Below are 16487 nucleotides of genomic sequence, written 5' to 3'. Positions count from 1 at the left end.
AACAGTTGCGATTGGGCACCCAGTTATATAACTGGTGTGGTTTGCAGTCAAGCCAGGATTTTCTGATTCCTCCTTCATTGCTGTCTGCTCTCACCGTGTAGAAGGCAACGCTTTCCTCCGAGCCCTCCCATTCTTTCCTTGCTGGGCTATTTCTTCTCTGTCTTCAAGCTCCTGGCTTTTGAAGCTACTATTTCTTGAGTTCTTAATAAGCTAAACCACCTGACTGAAGGGTCTGCACCCAATGTTTCATTAAATACACACAACAATGCAGTGAGGTGAGTGCTCGCTCTTCCTACCACCATTTTTCCCAATGAGAATTCTTATCCGTAGAGGGGTAGAATCACTTGTCCAAGGTCACCCTGTCAATATATGGCAGAGCTGGGCTACGAACCGTGATGGCATCTTGCCTGCTACTCTTCTGATGTGCAAGGTAAATATGTGCAGCCTTCCCAGTCTGTCTGCTTACAACGCCTGTGTCCTTAACCACCCTCCTGTTCTGCTAGTCTACCAGTAGTGTGCTGGTAAAGGTTTAACAACCAGCTTTCTGAAAACACAAACAAAAACAACAAAACTCTGATTTGTAGCGTTTATTATTGTGGTGTAAATACTCCCACCATGGTTAATTTCAAGCTACTGATGTGATGCTGACAAATAAGGAAGAGTTATGCAAGTGAGATAGGAGGTGGGACTTTACTCTGGACCAGACTGAAGAGTGGCTGAAACAGGGAAGAGGCAAAAGCACCTCTCCAGAAGACATGCCCACCAGTGGCAGGTCAGTTGACCATTGCCATGGCAGCACCCACAAGTTACCACCCTTTTTCATAGCAACGACGGGAAGTTGCCATCCTTTTTCTAGACACTTCTGCAAAACCTGCTCCTTCCTTTGAGTGTAATTAAAATTGGGTATAACACATTTCAAGACCTTTTCTAGGAAACAGCATTTGTGCAAGAGAAGAGTACTGTTTGATGGGGCCATTCTCTCTTTTTTTTTTTTTTTGACACAGAGTGTTGCTCTGTTGCCCGGGCTGGAGTGCAGTGGCGCGATCTCGGCTCACTGCAAGCTCCACCTCCCGGGTTCACGCCATTCTCCTGCCTCAGCCTCCCGAGTAGCTGGGACTACAGGCGCCCGCCACCACGCCCGGCTAACTTTTTTTTTTGTATTTTTAGTAGAGACGGGGTTTCACCGTGTTAGCCAGGATGGTCTCGATCTCCCGACCTCGTGATCCCCCTGCCCCGGCCTCCCAAAGTGCTGGGATTACAGGCGTGAGCTACCTCGCCCGGCCTCATGGGACCATTGTTTCAATGTTTTCCTGGTCCTGGCAGGCTGAGGCGGGAGGATTGCTCGAGCCTGGGAGGTCGAGGCTGCAGTGAGCTATGATTTCGCCAGTGCACTCCAGCCTGGGCAACAGAGCAAGAGCTTGTTGCTAAAAAAAATAAAATAACTCTGTGGTCCAGAGCTCCATGGATGCACATGGACAGACTCTTGTTTAATTGACAGCCTAGGAAGCTCTTTTTTTTGTTTTTTGGTCTTTTCCTGGGGATTTTCCTGCTGACACAGAGAAAATGCCTTCATCTTTGCCCTTTAGAGAAAATGTGACAAGAATCAGAAAATAACCGACAGTTGTTAATTCTCACATTCTAAACGCAAGGGTGAACGATTTAATTCCAGAGTTAGAAATAAGGCTCTAACTTCACATTTACAACCAGCAATGAGGTCCTAGGATAACTGCATTTTTGTTTCCTAAGAAAGAGGCTATGTTGATGGGAAAAGGCTGTATTGCAATGCTGTGTCCTTATTCCTCACCCAGACGCCTCATAGGTTAAAATCCATCAACCGAGGTGAGATTTGCGTAAGTTACTTTATCCTGCTGGGCCTTGATTTTTTTTTTTTCATGTATGAAGTAAGTTTGATAGAGAAGAGAGAAAATAATTCCTCGTTTTCTGGGTTATTATGAACCTTGAGTGAGAAAGTAAGGTGAGCATGTGCAGACGGCATGTTAAATGGTGATGTCACCCCGGTACAGTGTGGTAGTTAGGATGTAGACGCTGGTGTCTGACAGGCCAAGGGTCTGAAGGCCAGCTCTGCCATTTACTAATGGAGCAACTTTGGAGAAGCATTTTAGCCTTTCTTTTCCTTCCTTCCTTCCTTTCTTCCTTCCTTCCTTCCTTCCCTCCTTCCTTCCTTCCTTCTTTTCCTTCCTTCCTTCCTCCTTCCTTCCTTCCTTCTTTTCCTTCCTTTCTTCCTTCCTTTCCTTCCTTCCCTCCCTCCCTCCCTCCTTCCTTCCTTCCCTTCCTTCCTTCCTTCCTTCCTTCCTTCTTTCCTTCCTTCCTTCCTTCCTTCCTTCCTTCCTTCCTTCCTTCCTTCCCTCCATCCCTCTCTTTCTCTCTTCCTTTCTCTCCTTTCTCCCCTCCCTTCCTCCTTCCCTCCCTCCTTCCCTGCCTCTATCACTCTCTCTTTCTCTCTTCCTTTCTCTCCTTTATCTCCTTCCTTCCTTCCTCTCTCTTTTTTGAGACAGGGTATCACTCTGTTGCCCAGGCTAGAGCACAATCATAGCTCATTGTAGCTTCGAACTCCTGGACTCAAGCAGTCCTCCCACTTCAGCCTTCTGAGTAGCTGGGACTACAGGTTACTCAGCTAATTTATTTTTGATACCTGGCTAATTTAGTTTTTGTTTTCCTAAAGATGGGGTCTAGCTATGTTATCCAGGCTGGTTTCAAATTCCTGGCCTCAAGTTATTTTCCCACCTCGGCCTCCCAAAATGCTAGGATTATAGGTGTGAGCCACTGTGTCTAGCCTGTTTTAGCTTTTCTGAGCCTCTGTTTCCTTATGTCTAAAAGAGAGATGTTAATGACACTGCCTTATAGGGTAGATGTGAGGAGACATGGGATAATGCATGGAAAATGCTCAACACAGGGCCTGGTGTGTAGCAAACATTTAGTAAATGGCAACAACTGTTGTAACAGGGACCTTGTCAGTAGTCCATCAAGTGGCTTCATTAGGAGCCAACAGGCAGTGAGGGTGGGGACGAGGAAGGCGGGTTGGAATGTGGGGCAGGGGAGAACATTCCCCACTGGAGGAGTCCAGGAAGAGTCTGGGGGCTCGTGTGGTTTGAGTTGGGTGCCAGGACCAGGAAAACATTTCAAGAATTGCCCCATCAAAAGTTGGTGATGAAAGGAACCATACTGATCAGTTACGTTCTATGGACTCTTTGAGACACTTTCCTATATAAGACTTCCCTTAACCCTTGAACAAAACCAACAGGGTAGTATCATTATTTCCATTTTACAGATGTGAAAATGGAGGTTCACGAAAGTGAACTGGATCAAGGGTAGAGTAGGTGATTGAACCCAAATCTCTCAGCTTCTTGGAACTTGGTGCTGTGTCCACTTTGTTCCAAAAGGGGGCTTTTAGGAGAAGCAATCAGAGAGGACACCCACCATAGCTCCTGAAAATGCCTGTGGGCTGGTCCTCCTTCACCCCCAGGGGATCCGAGGCAGCCCAGGGCCCCAGCGGCGTTTCTGATGACCACAAGGACCCTTGCTTGGTTCATTCTGTCTCTCTGCATGCCCAGTCCCCGCAAGATGCCAGTGGCCTTCGCTAATGTTCCTGAACAGACCATTCCCAGACCCAGACAAGAGCCCAATTATCTCTGGCCAATCAAAGACCAGCTCCCTGCTTGGGTCCCACATCTAAAGGCGATTTCTCTTTCTCAGGAGAGTCAGCCAGGGACCTGCAAGCCGCTGTGAAGGTAATTCGGAAAGTTTGGCTGTGGTAACCTCTCTCCCCCTCCTGCCATGGAAGGGAAGGGAGGGGCTCTGAGAGGAATGGGGGTGGCTTTTCTAGGCAGCTGCCTGCACTGAGTGCTGCGAGTCAAATAAGAAGAGAGAAGAGAGAAAAACAAGGGTCTGTCCATGTGCATTCATGGAGCTCTGGACCACAAAGTTACTTTATTTTTTTAGCGACAAGTTTTGCTCTGTTGTCCAGGCTGCCGTGCAGTGGTATAATGATAGCTCACTGCAGCCTCAACCTCCCAGGCTCAAGCAATCCTCCAATCTCAGCCTCCTGAGTAGCTGGGATTACAGGTGCACATCAGCATGCCCAGCTATTTTAAAAAATTCTTTATAGATACGGGGGTCTCCCTATGTTGTGCAGGCTGCTCTCGAACTCCTGGCCTCAAGCGATTCTCCTGCCTTGGCCTCCTAAAGTGTTGGGATTACAGGCATGAGCCACCGTGCTCTGCCCTCAAAGATATTTTTCACATGTCTTCAAAACAGTCTTGAGATGAGGATAAGCAAGTCTTCCCCCACCTCCTTCAGCCATTTTCCTCCTTCCCTCGTCCCCACCCAAATTGGCTAATGTAGTCATTAAGATAATAACTGTGGCTCCTTCTCCATCCACAATACCCAGGAACCATCTCTGCTTCTTCTCTTTTCTTTCCTATTCAAGTCCTGCTCCAGCAGCAAGCTTTATCAGCTCTGCCCCAAACAGATACACTGAATTGGATAATTTTCCTCTATCTCTGCTGTGCCTTAGTCCAAGCGGCAGCCACCCCTTGTCCAGATCACCATGATGGTTTCTTAATTCTGGACAATCCATTGGAAGTAAAAATTAGGTTACTTGTCACTGCCTTGTTTCAACCCAACAATGACTTCTCTTTGCTCTTTAAAAATGGATACATGATAATTGTACATATTTAAGGGGTTCACGTGATATTTTGATGCAAGCATAAAATGTGTGATGATCAAGTTGGAGTATTTAGGACATCCATCACCCCAAATGCCTGGGCAGGCTGATCGGCTGTCTGTGAGCTAACCCAGGCCTGTCTCTTTGACATCAGGTCCTCATCTTCCTCCGTCCAGCAATTGCCCTGTTCCAGGCACTCTGGCCTTTGTCACGCTCCTTGAAAATGCCATATCTTAGGCCTGTGCACGGTCTGTTACCCTCTGTCTAGACTTCTCTTTCCCCAGCCCATTGTGTGGCTGGCTTCTCCAGGCCTGGTATCATCCTTATAAATAGGTCTTTCCTGAACACCCTTTCTTTTTTCCTTTTTCCAGATATTTTTTTTTCTTACTTAAAAAATTATTATTATTTTTAACTGACAGATAATTGTACATATTTATGGGGCACAGTGTGGTATTTCCATATATGTAGAGAAAATATCAGGATCATGTTTAGAATATTCAAAACCTACTTTTCTAGCTATTTGAAAATATACAATAAATTATTGTTTATTATAGATACTTGATACTGAACACCCTTTCTAAAGTAACAACCTGCCTCCACTCCCCAATAAACTGTGTTCCCATGCCCTCTTTATTGTCTTTATAACATTTATCATGGTCTGAAATTATTTTATTCGTTGTTTGCTGCCTTATGGGTTGTCTATCACCACAAGAATAGGAGTTCCATGAAATTAGGAGCCTTTCTTGCTAGCTTTTCTTTTCTTTTTTTTGAGACAGAGTCTCACTCTATCACCCAGCAGTGACAACCTCAGGGAAAATTTCACAATTCTGCTATTATAGAAAAACAAGGCCAGGCATTGTGACTCATGCCTGTAATACCAGCACTTTGGGACACTGAGGTGGATTACTTGAAGCCAGGAGTTTCAGACCAGCCTGGACAACTTGATGAAACCCCAGCTCTACAAAAAGTACACAAATTAGCATGGACATAGCCTGTGTCTGTAATCTCAGCTACTGGGAGGTTGAGTGAGGTAGGAGGATTGCTTGAGCCCTGGAGGCAGAAGCTGTAGTGAGCCATGATAGCACCATTACACTCCAGCCTGGGTGACACAGTGAGACCTTGCCAAAAAAAAAAAAAAAAAAAAAAAAAAAAAAGAGAGAGAGAGAGAGGAAATATTACATTTAGGTACATATTGCAGCTTTCTTCTTAATACCCATTGCTATTTACCCCAGTCTCCGGCTTGTACTATCACAGACTGGAGTTTAAAACTTACCTTGACTTAGGTTCGAGGACAATGTTTCTCAAAGGATGGTCCATGAACCACCTGCATTGAACAAACTGAACTGGGATCTCTGGGGTGAGGCAAGAACCTGCGTTTGAAAGACACTTCTAGGCGAGCTTATGCACGAGAATCCCTGGGAACGATGTTCTGAATTCATTCCTGAACGGGCATTATGGTGCGTGTTTCTCATGGCCATGCATATCTGAACTCAGTGTGATTCTGTATTATCAAGGGGAAATGGTGGAGGAGAAAGACAAACACAACCTCTCTTAGAACAAGGCAAACAGATGAGCTCATAAAGCAAGGTGCTATGGGAAAGCATGAAAAGTGAGATGAATTCTGCCTCAAAGGACTTTAATGAGGATTAAAGAAGAAAGGTGGGTTTAGAGTGAGATTTGCAGGATATTGAGGTCATGTGGTGTGGAAAAGGAGTCCCCAAAGGAAAGAAAAAGGAGGAATGGGTTGTAAGACCTGGGCAAAAAGGAATGTGTAACACCACAGTCTGCTCCACAGGCTGCAGAAATAGCTTGAGGAAGGGATGATGATAAAAACAGACAAACGTGGACTATGTTTTGGGAATCGAACGTGTGGCAGGAGTATTGCAAATATCAAGAATAGAGGGATAAAGCTGGAATTGTGGACAGGAACAGTAAAGATCCTGAACATCACGCTGGCAATGGAAAGCTATTTGTTAAATACACAACATCAAATTTGCCATTTTAACCACTTTTAAGTGTGCAGCTCAGTGGCATTAAGCAAATTCAGATTGTTGTACAACAATCACCACCATCCATCTAAAACTCTGCACCCATTCAACATGAACTCCCCATTCGCTCTCCTCCCAGGCCCTGGTAACCTTTATTTTACCTTCTGTCTCCACGAATTTCACTATTCTAGGTACCGCATACAAATAAATTATACAATATTTGTCCTTTTGCGTCTGGCTTATTTCATTGACCATAATGTCTTGGGAAGTTTCATTCATGTAGCAAGTATCTGACTTTATTTGTTTTATTTTTTATTTTTATTTTTGAGATGGAATCTCTCTCTGTTGCCCAGGCTGGAGTGCAGTGGTGCAATCTCAGCTCACTGCAACTTTTGCCCTCCTGCCTCAGTCTGCTGAGTAGCTGGGACTACAGGCACGTAGCACCATACCCAGCTAATCTTTTTCTGTATTTTTAGTAGACACGGGGTTTCATCGTGTTAGCCAGGATGGTCTCAATCTCTTGACCTCATGATCTGCCTGCCTCGGCCTCCCAAAGTGCTGGGATTACAGGTGTGAGCCGCCGTGCCCGGCCCAACTTCCCTTTATTTTTAAGGCTAAATGGTATTCCTTTGTAGATGCATACAAAACATTTTTTCAATCCACTCATCCATTGACGGACATCTGGTTTCTCATTTAATGTGTTTGAAACAAGCACTGTTAACATCTAGGAACTGAAGGAGAAATAGGTATTAGGCAGGTTTTTTTGTTATGTTTTCGTTTGTTTTTTTGAGGCAGGGTCTCACTCTGTTGTCCATGCCGGAGTGCAGTGGAGCCATCTCAGCTCACTGCACCCTCCACCTCCTGGGCTCAAGCAATCCTCCCACCTCATCCTCCTGAGTAGCAGGGACTACAGGTGTGCCCCATCACTCCTGGCTAATTCAAAACCTTTTTTTTTTTCTTCATAGAGACAGGCTTTCACAATATCTCCCAGGCTGGTCTTGAACTCATGAGCTCAAGCGAGCCTCCCAAGCGGGTAGGTATTTAGAATGAGGAAGGTACTGCAAGGTCTTCTTTGTGGCCAGATGAGGACTCTGGGCCCTGGCTAACCAAAAGAGATAAATATCAACTGGTAATGAGTACATGGCTGCTGTGTTGAAAAATCCTCGTGATTGATTAGCTATGCCTTCCACACTCATGGAGGGAGGAGTGACACCTGCCAGGTATTTGCATTCCTGGTCTAAATTGTTTGAACTTGGGTTATCTTCACAGCCCCACTGGGGAAAGAGGTAGCATCTCTAACCCTTTAACCAGAGACAAGGGAGGATGTTGGCAGTGTCTGAAGGGTCGTTTCCAGCTTCAGATTATAGCTCTGGCTTAAGTGGCATGAACAATTCAGCCTCCGTCCTTGGCAATATCTCGAACTGAAGTATCAATAGTTATTTTATTTTGTTTTCTCTTTCCTCTGCTGAATCATCAGTGGTGCGAATGAAACAGTGCTGGGATTCTTGATCACAGGAATCCGGGTGAGTTCTTCTTCCAGAAAATAAGCATGTACTGTTTGACCCAAAACTTGTATCGAAGTGAACTTTCTGGGACGGGATGCTTTTGAAAAGCAGGGAGTTTTCATTTGTGCCTGTCACCCCAAGCTATGTTGATTCATTCATTCATTTGTAATGGGCTTCCCCGATTTTTCTAGCAATTCTTCTCTCTTTTTCTGTGGTGACAGTGCTTTGCTTTTCTCCAGGGGAAGTGCTGCTCTTCTGTTCCCTCTGGCCTCAGTGGGGCTTTCCATCAAGGTGTCCTGCCCAGTTCCAGCTCCCAGCCACAAAGATGGTTCCAGGATGAAGACTGGCCAGTCAGAGTTTTTTACATCCCTGGCCCCAGAGAGTGATTCGGGGAGAGAATCACGTCCCAAACATGTCCTTTGAGAGTTTATACTCACACATGGCAAAAGTAGAGATCTTTCACTTAGATCAGGGATTGGCAAACTTTTTTTCTGTAAAGGGCTGGATGGTAAATATTTTAGGCTTTTTGGGCTATTCAATCTCTGTTGCAGCTACTCAATTCTGCTGCCTCTAGTGCAAAAGTATCAATAGACTATAGATACTTCAGTGAATGGGTGTGGCTGTATTCTAATAAAACTTTATTTACAAAAATGAGCCATGGGCCTCATTTGACCCATTGGCAATCCTTGTCTTAAACTAAAACCATTGGAATGTAGGAATCTAGGATCCACCTCATGAAGAGAGCCACCTTGAAATGAACTCAGGGGAAAAATTAAGAGACAATGAGCTTGGACAACAGTTGCTGACTCCTGGATTTAGCCATGCCTGAAGGCAGCTGCCCCTTGGACAAGCCAGTTATGTCATCCAACATGATCTTTTACTGCTGGTGGTAATTTGATGTGGGTTCTTTCATTAAAGAGAGTCCTGGCTCCTAGGGACCTCTCCAGCCATCTGCTCTGGGAGTCTTAAAACTGTACAATGGGCTGGAAAGTCCCATCAACAACCGAGCAGGAAGAGGAGAAGCACTTTTCAAAATCTCAGTTCAGAGGCCTCCACTGAACTTTCCCATTGGCCAGAAGCAGGGAGGCTGATCTTGTCCACCTATCCCCTGCCCCCACCCAAGTCCTATATATTCTGTCAACCATTTATTGAGTGCCTAGTATTTGCCAGGCCCTGTGGCTTGACCTAGAAGGAAGGGAAAAATGGACATGTGTTCCATTGTATAGCACATGCCCAGTGTGTGTGCTGCGGGCACCTGCATACCATATTTCATGCCATCCTTCCAGCAGCCCGAAGAAATAGGATTGTTATTTCTATCTTGCACATAAGAAATCATCAGCAATAGAGCTGAGGAGGGTTAAGTGATTTGCTCAAAGTAACGCAGATAGAAAGTGACGGATCTAGGATACAAACCCAGCTCTGGAAGTTCAATCCATTTACCCCACCAATACCATTGCTGTCTTCCCTAAGAAGAGGCCGAGAGTGCCGGCTCTGGTCCTTGTCATAGAAAAAGCACATTTATAATAAGCCTGCATCTTACACGGATGAGGAAAAGAGTGAAGGAAAGCCAACGGCGCCTGTCACCTGGCTCACCGGGAGCATTATAAACAAGCGTGGGCCCGTTAGCTGTAAATACAGACCAGCTATTCTTTCAAGTAAATTGGTAGTGCTGTATTAGAAAATCTCTCTCTGCAAAATACTAGCAATGCAGTGGTGCTTAAATTTTATGTATGCAAGATGATGACTAGATATATAAAATGGGAAGAAAAAATTCTGCAACTGACAAGAGTTGGATACATAATTATTATTTTTTCCCCTCTCTCCCGGTTTCTTTCCCAAACAGTTCTGGAGTGAAAGAGTTTCCTTATGGAGAAAGTTGACAATAAAACTGCTGACTGTAAGCGCGTACAGGGCACTGTATATTTCTCAGCATATGGGGATGCTGAGAAACTGGCAATCTCTGCTTTTCTGGAGAAGAATTGAACACTTTTGTCACTGGTAACATTGCAGCCTATTTAAAAATAGTGATGGTTCTTACCAAATGGATGGAGTCTGTCTTTGTCATCCAGGCTGGAGTACAGTTGCACAATCTCAGTTCACTGCAACCTCTGCCACCTGGGCTCAAGCGATTCTCCTGCCTCAGCCTCTAGAGTGCTGGGATTACAGGTGCCCCCCGCCACATTCAGCTAATTTTTGTATTCGTAGTAAAGACGGGGTTTCATCATGTTGGCCAGGCTGGTCTTGAACTCCTGACCTCAAGTGATCTGCCTGCCTTGGCCTCCCAAAGTGCTGGAATTACAGGTGTGAGCCACTGTGTCTGTCCTGTTAATTGATATTGATGCCACCTCCTTCCACTCCAAAGATGCCACTTGCAGACATGCATAAATAGTCAGTTTTCAGAGTCCACTCGTGAGATAAGGTTTTGATGGGGACATGAGGGGCTCTTCTCAGACCATGCCCATTGCAGTGCCTGGATCTGGAAGACCCTTGGGTTCTTCAACAAATGAATCATGCTTGTGTACAAGGTCACCCTGGTCAAACCCTCATTTTCATGAGCAACCGCAAATGTCCTGTCTTATCAGGATCCCAGCGAGGGAATAAGCAATAATGGTATCAGTTTTACTCTTGACTGCTGCTTTGCAAAATCACCATTTCATCTCACCTTGTCCTTCTCTCTCCTTGTCTTTCTGCCTTCCCCTCTGTTCTGCAGAGCCAGCCTCTCCCGTTCGCTCTTAAAATTAAAAGGGACTAGCAAATGGCTAGGCAGCCTTGACACATTCTTGCAGCATCAAACACTCTGGTTGGTTTGGCGCTGCTTCTGCCAGGGGCTATCAGCCCTGAAAGTTCGAAACAGTTGTCTAACAGGAAGTTTCAGGCCTCACCATCTGTGGGCTGGGGCACTGCTGTTGAGAATAATGTCAGGCAGCCTGTGCCATCTTCAGATTCAGCGGAAAAAGAAAACACAATAAAGATATTTTCATTTGCAGAAATAAAAAGAGATCAGCTTGGGGCTGTGAACTGGTGCAGCATCTGAGCAAATCTAACAAGATGAGTTCATCTTGAAGGAATAGAGGGAAGATATTTAGAGTGTTAGCTCTGAAGTTGGGTGAGAATCCTAGCTCCACCACATTGAGACTCTTACTGAAACTCTAATATTTGTTTTTCCCATCTGTGAAATGGGTTATTTGGTCCTTAGCCCATAGCAGAGAGGAATCTATTTCTAAGAATGGTTTTATGGCCCTCATGGGGTGAGAGGCTGGAGGAGGGTGAATCCTTGAGTGAAGCTGCTGGAGGCGCCGTATCAGTATAGACTTTGTCAATATTTGCTTCAAAGAAACTCACAATGTTTGTAAGTAGGCACTGATTTTGAAAAGACCTATATATTCCACATCTTTCAGTTGAAGAAACTCTGGGTTTGTGACCTTGTGCAAATTGCTTTAATATCTCCATGCCTCACTTTTCTTAAACGTAAAATGGAAGTTACTGGTGCTTACCTCATAAAATTGTGTGGATTTGGCCGGGCGCGGTGGTTCACGTCTGTAATCCCAGAACTTTGGGAGGCCGAGGTGGGCGGATCATGAGGTCAGGATAGCGAGACCATCTGACCAACATGGTGAAACCCTGTCTCTACTAAAAATACAATTAGCCGGGCGTGGTGGCCTCTAATCCTAGCTACTGGGGAGGCTGAGGCAGGAGAATCGCTTGAACCCAGGAGGCAGAGGTTGCAGTGAGCTGACATTGGGCACTATTGCACTCCAGCCTGGTCGACAGAGCAAGATTCCGTCTAAAAAAAAATTATGTGGATTTAATGAGTCAAGACAAATGAAACACTTAGATTAGTGCCTGACATACAGTATGTGCCCAATAAATTAGATACGGTTATTAGATTGTCATGGGTACTCTTGTTTGCAAATGGCCAACCTGACTGGATTCAGCTAGGGCAAAAGATGGTGTGTGGGTTATGGGCATAGTAACCCAACTATGGACAGGATGGAAGCACAGCAAGAGAGAGGTTCTCTTTCTCCTCCTACCTCTCAGCTTTCTTCTATATTCCTGCCAAGAATTTATTTTGTCTTTCTGAGAATGGCTTTCATTAGCCCCCATGGCCACCAATAGGTAAAAGTTAGACTTTTCCTAGGTTTTCCACCAGAGAGGGCAGTATGCCGCTTCCAGGCCCAGGTAGAAAAATCCTGGAGAAGAGGAATGGTTGGCTTCTATCATGTTCTTACCTCTTAGACCAATCACTGTGGCCGGGGTGGTGAGGTCCTATGAGTGGCTGAGTTTTAATCACATGACTGTTGGACGTCCTATAATTGGCTCAGTTTTAATCACATGACTAAAGTCCCATGATGGGTTCAGATTCAATGCCATGACTTTTCTCCGGGATTGTATGTATGGTTGATACGAAAGAAAGAGCATTTCCCCAAAGAAGAGACATGCAGGACAGGCAGAGGAATGGATGTCTGTTATAGTAAAAGAAGAGCCCAGCATATTTTCTAGCATGCAGCAGGACCTCAGCAGATCAGCCTTCATCTGTTAGTCCCAGCCTCAAGGGTCCTTCTCTGTAAAATGGGCATCTCCTGTTACTACTAGTGAGGATGAAAAAACATACTTTAGTACCTAGTAGTGCAGAAATGTATTAGGTGCTTTGTGAATTTCTTTGTCCTTCCCCTTTCTATAGCCAGAGATGTAGGAAGACCACCATATGAATAACTCAAATTATACACTGCTGGTGGGCATGTAAATTAGTTTGGCTGCTGTGGAAGGCAGTTTGGAGATTTCTCCAAGAACTAAAAATAGAACTACCGTTGGATTCAAGAATCCTGTTACTGGGTATATACCCACAGGATCACAAATCATCCTGCCAAAAAGACATATATTCTTGTATGTTCATCACAGCATTATTCACACCAGCAAAGATGTGGAATCAACCTAGATGTCCATCAATGGTGAGCTGGATAAAGAAAATGTGGTGCATATACACCATGGAATACCATGCAGCCATGAAAAAGAACGAAATCATGCCTTTTGCGGCAACATGGATGCAGCTGGAGGTCATTTCCCCAAGCAAATCAATGCAGAAACAGAACATCAAATACCACATGCTCTCACTTATAAGTGGAAGCTACACATCGGGTGCACATGGACATAAAGATGAGAACGACAGGCTCTGGGGACTACCAGAGTGGGGAGGGATGGAGGGGGTAAACGCTGACAAACTAGGTTGGGTACTATCTATGCTCATTACCTGGGTGATGAGTTCAGCCATACCCCAAACCTCAGCATCATACAATATACCCAGGTAACAAACCTAGACATGTACCCCCTGAAACTAAATTAAAAAGTGAAAAAGAAAAAATACCCAAAGCTTCTGAAGGAAATGTGCTTGAGAGCTGCCTCCCTGTACGACCCCAGAAACTCCAAAGCAAATGTAAGTTGAGAAACGCTGCACTTACCACTTAGTAATTAGGCCGTGATTGTTGTTTATCTGTGCGCTGTACTGTAACTCCCTCTGCCTGAGGCTGGTGCTGGAGCTCGGAAAATACAATTTCCTCCAAACTAATTTAGTTTTAAGAGGAAAATGAAAGTTTAAAGTAGTTTAATGTTTCAGCAAAACCATAATGGCTGGGGAAGATTGGACGATGTGAACCAATAAAGCACCCTAATTCTGATAATAACTCAAGGCTTAACTCTTCCCACATCAAAACCTATCCTGAAGCTGACACTTGGCACGGGACAACATGGCTTCAGCCGATGGTGGAGCAGTCATTCTTCTTTATTTATTTTAATTTATTTATTTTTAATCAACAGCATCACTTTTGACTTTAGTAGAGCCATAAAGACACAGCTGTTAATATCATTTATGGATCCCTGTAGTTACACCTTTAGAGACGACCTCAGGATTTATTCGTTTCCATTTGCAAGTTTTCCCCAGACCTAGGGTTCTCAGGAGGAGTCCCATCCTTGGGCTGAACATGTAAGATAGTTGTTGAAAATCCCTGAGTCAAAACATTAGTTCTAAAACTTGAAACCTCTGAGAGTCTCAGTTTCTCATGTACAAAATAGGCAGAAAGAGAAGGAATTTGTAGGGTTGTTGTGAGAATTACATGGGATAGTGGTGATATTAGGCACTTGGCCAATAAAACTGAAGTGGTGCGTTGTAGGGGAGAGAGAGAGAGAGAAGGGAGAGCAGGAGGGAGAACTAAGAACACAGCATCCATTCTTTTGCCACACATTTTTATTTTTTTTTCAACTTTTATTTTAGATTCAGGGAGTATATATGCAGGTTTTGTTTGTTTGTTTTTAGCCTGGTATATTGTGTGATGCTGAGGTTTGGTGTGTGGTTGAATCCATAACTAAGGTAGTAAGCACAGTATCCAAGAGTTAGTTTTTCAAACCTTGTCCCCCTCCTGTTCTCCCTACTCTAGTGGTCTGCAGTGGCCATTGTTCCCATTTTTATGTCCATGGGTACCCAATATTTAGCTCCCACTTATAAGTCAAAACATCTGGTATTTGGTTTTCTGTTCTTGTGTTAATTTGCTTAGGATAATTGCCTCCACCTACATTCATATTTCTGCAAAGGACATGATTTTTGCTTTTTTTTGGGGGGGGGCTGCATAGTATTCCATGGTGCACATTTTCTTTATCCAGCCCATCATGGATGGGCCTCTAGGTTGATTTCATTGCTATTGTGTATTGTCTTTGCTATTGTGAATAGTGCCTTGATGACTGTGTGAGTGTATGTGTCTGTTTGGTAGAAAGATTTATTTTCCTTTGGGTATATACCCAATAATGGGGGTGCTGGGCTGAATGGTTGTTCTAAGTTCCTTGAGAACTCTCCAAAGTGCTTTCCGCAATGAACTAATTTACATTTTCATCAACAGAGGTTAAGTCTTCCCTTTTCTCCACAGCCCCACCAGCATCTGTATTTTTTGACTTTTTAGTAGTAGCCATTACGATTGGTGTCAGTTGATATTTCATTGTGGTTTTGATTTTTTGCCACACTCCATGGCTGGCATTATCACAGTACCTGAGGATCCATGAAGCCACAGGACATGGAACCTGACTCAAGGAGTTTCCGGCCTCACTGGGGATATAAGCAAGCCATCAGAGGATCTCAGTCCTTCAGTGCTGCAGTGTTCTCATTTCTAAAATGGGAATAATCGTAGAACCAGTTTCGTAGGGTTGTTGGTGGATTCAACATGTCAAGCTTTTAGAAGAGGCTCTGGCATATAATTAGTGCTCAGGGCATATTGGTTGGCTTTTTATTTTCTTACAGGAAAGCAATTTATTAACAGAAAAATATTTTGAGGATTCCTGTCCACGGACAGCAACCACGGTGACTCCCCTTCCTGTGAGTGCTGTCAGAGGGGATTGGAGTGACGTATTCGTTCTGCCAGCTCTTCATACCTGAGCAGGCAAGGGGCTCTGAGGGACATCTGGGCCCCAGGTCCAGGGGTCTTGTTCTTATTTCCTCCTGTGGCCCGGAGTTTGATGTGTAGGGCAGAGATGCCCAGCTCCTTGCACCTCTGGGCCACGTCCTGGGTGGCTAGCATGGCAGCATATGGCGAGGATTCATCTGGGCCTGCCTTCACCTTCATCCCACCAGTAACAAGGCAAAGGGTTTCTTTGCCAGAAAGATCTAAAAGAACAAAAATCATGCCCTTTGCAGCAAATGGATGCAACTGGAGGCTGCATCTTCCAGCCATGGACAAAAGTGACATGGACCAAAGTGTCAATGAAGGATGCAAAAATTTGACAGACACCAAATACATTCTCTCCTACACCCACCTGAGGTCAAAGGCTGATGATTTGCTCTTCCTTTTGTTCTTTCCCTTTCGAGGTGCCATTTCTACATGTCATCTCCCACTTGCTGGATTTTAAGACTGACAGTTTGCAAATGCTCCACATTGACAAGGGTGACCTAGAACTGGCGAATGTCTTAGATGGCAGTTTTCTGGGAATCTTAAGTTCATGGGGCAGGCAGTGTTCAGCATTCAGAATTTCCTTATATACCAATGCTTGCATCGCTGATCTTGGTTTTTTGTTTTTTAAGTATATTTATGCATTGATACTGAGAAAACTTCCTTGTGATGATGTGACAAAACTGATTATTATCATACTTAAAGTATAAAACTTCCACTCCCCCCAGTTAACCACTGTTGTGATTTCTTTCACCATGTATTAATTTTGCCTCTTTTAGAATTTAATGTAAATGGGATCATGGAGTATGTCTTCTTTTGAGAAAGGCTGATCCCCAGCAAGATATCGTTGATGCTTATCTGTGTTATGTGATATGCATTACATGTA

General features: G+C 44.4%; 1 pseudogene; it reads right to left on the bottom strand.

The window, feature by feature from the left end:
• Positions 1–15468: 15468 nt before the first annotated feature.
• On the bottom strand, positions 15469–16205 carry LOC116418515 (annotated as a pseudogene).
• Between the last annotated feature and the right edge of the window lie 282 nt (positions 16206–16487).

Source organism: Piliocolobus tephrosceles, chromosome 17 (genome assembly GCF_002776525.5).
Source record: "Piliocolobus tephrosceles isolate RC106 chromosome 17, ASM277652v3, whole genome shotgun sequence".
In the NCBI taxonomy this organism is placed as follows: Eukaryota; Metazoa; Chordata; class Mammalia; order Primates; family Cercopithecidae; genus Piliocolobus; species Piliocolobus tephrosceles.
The sequence above is the reverse complement of the archived record's forward strand: the minus strand, read 5'-3'. Positions and strand labels throughout refer to the sequence as shown.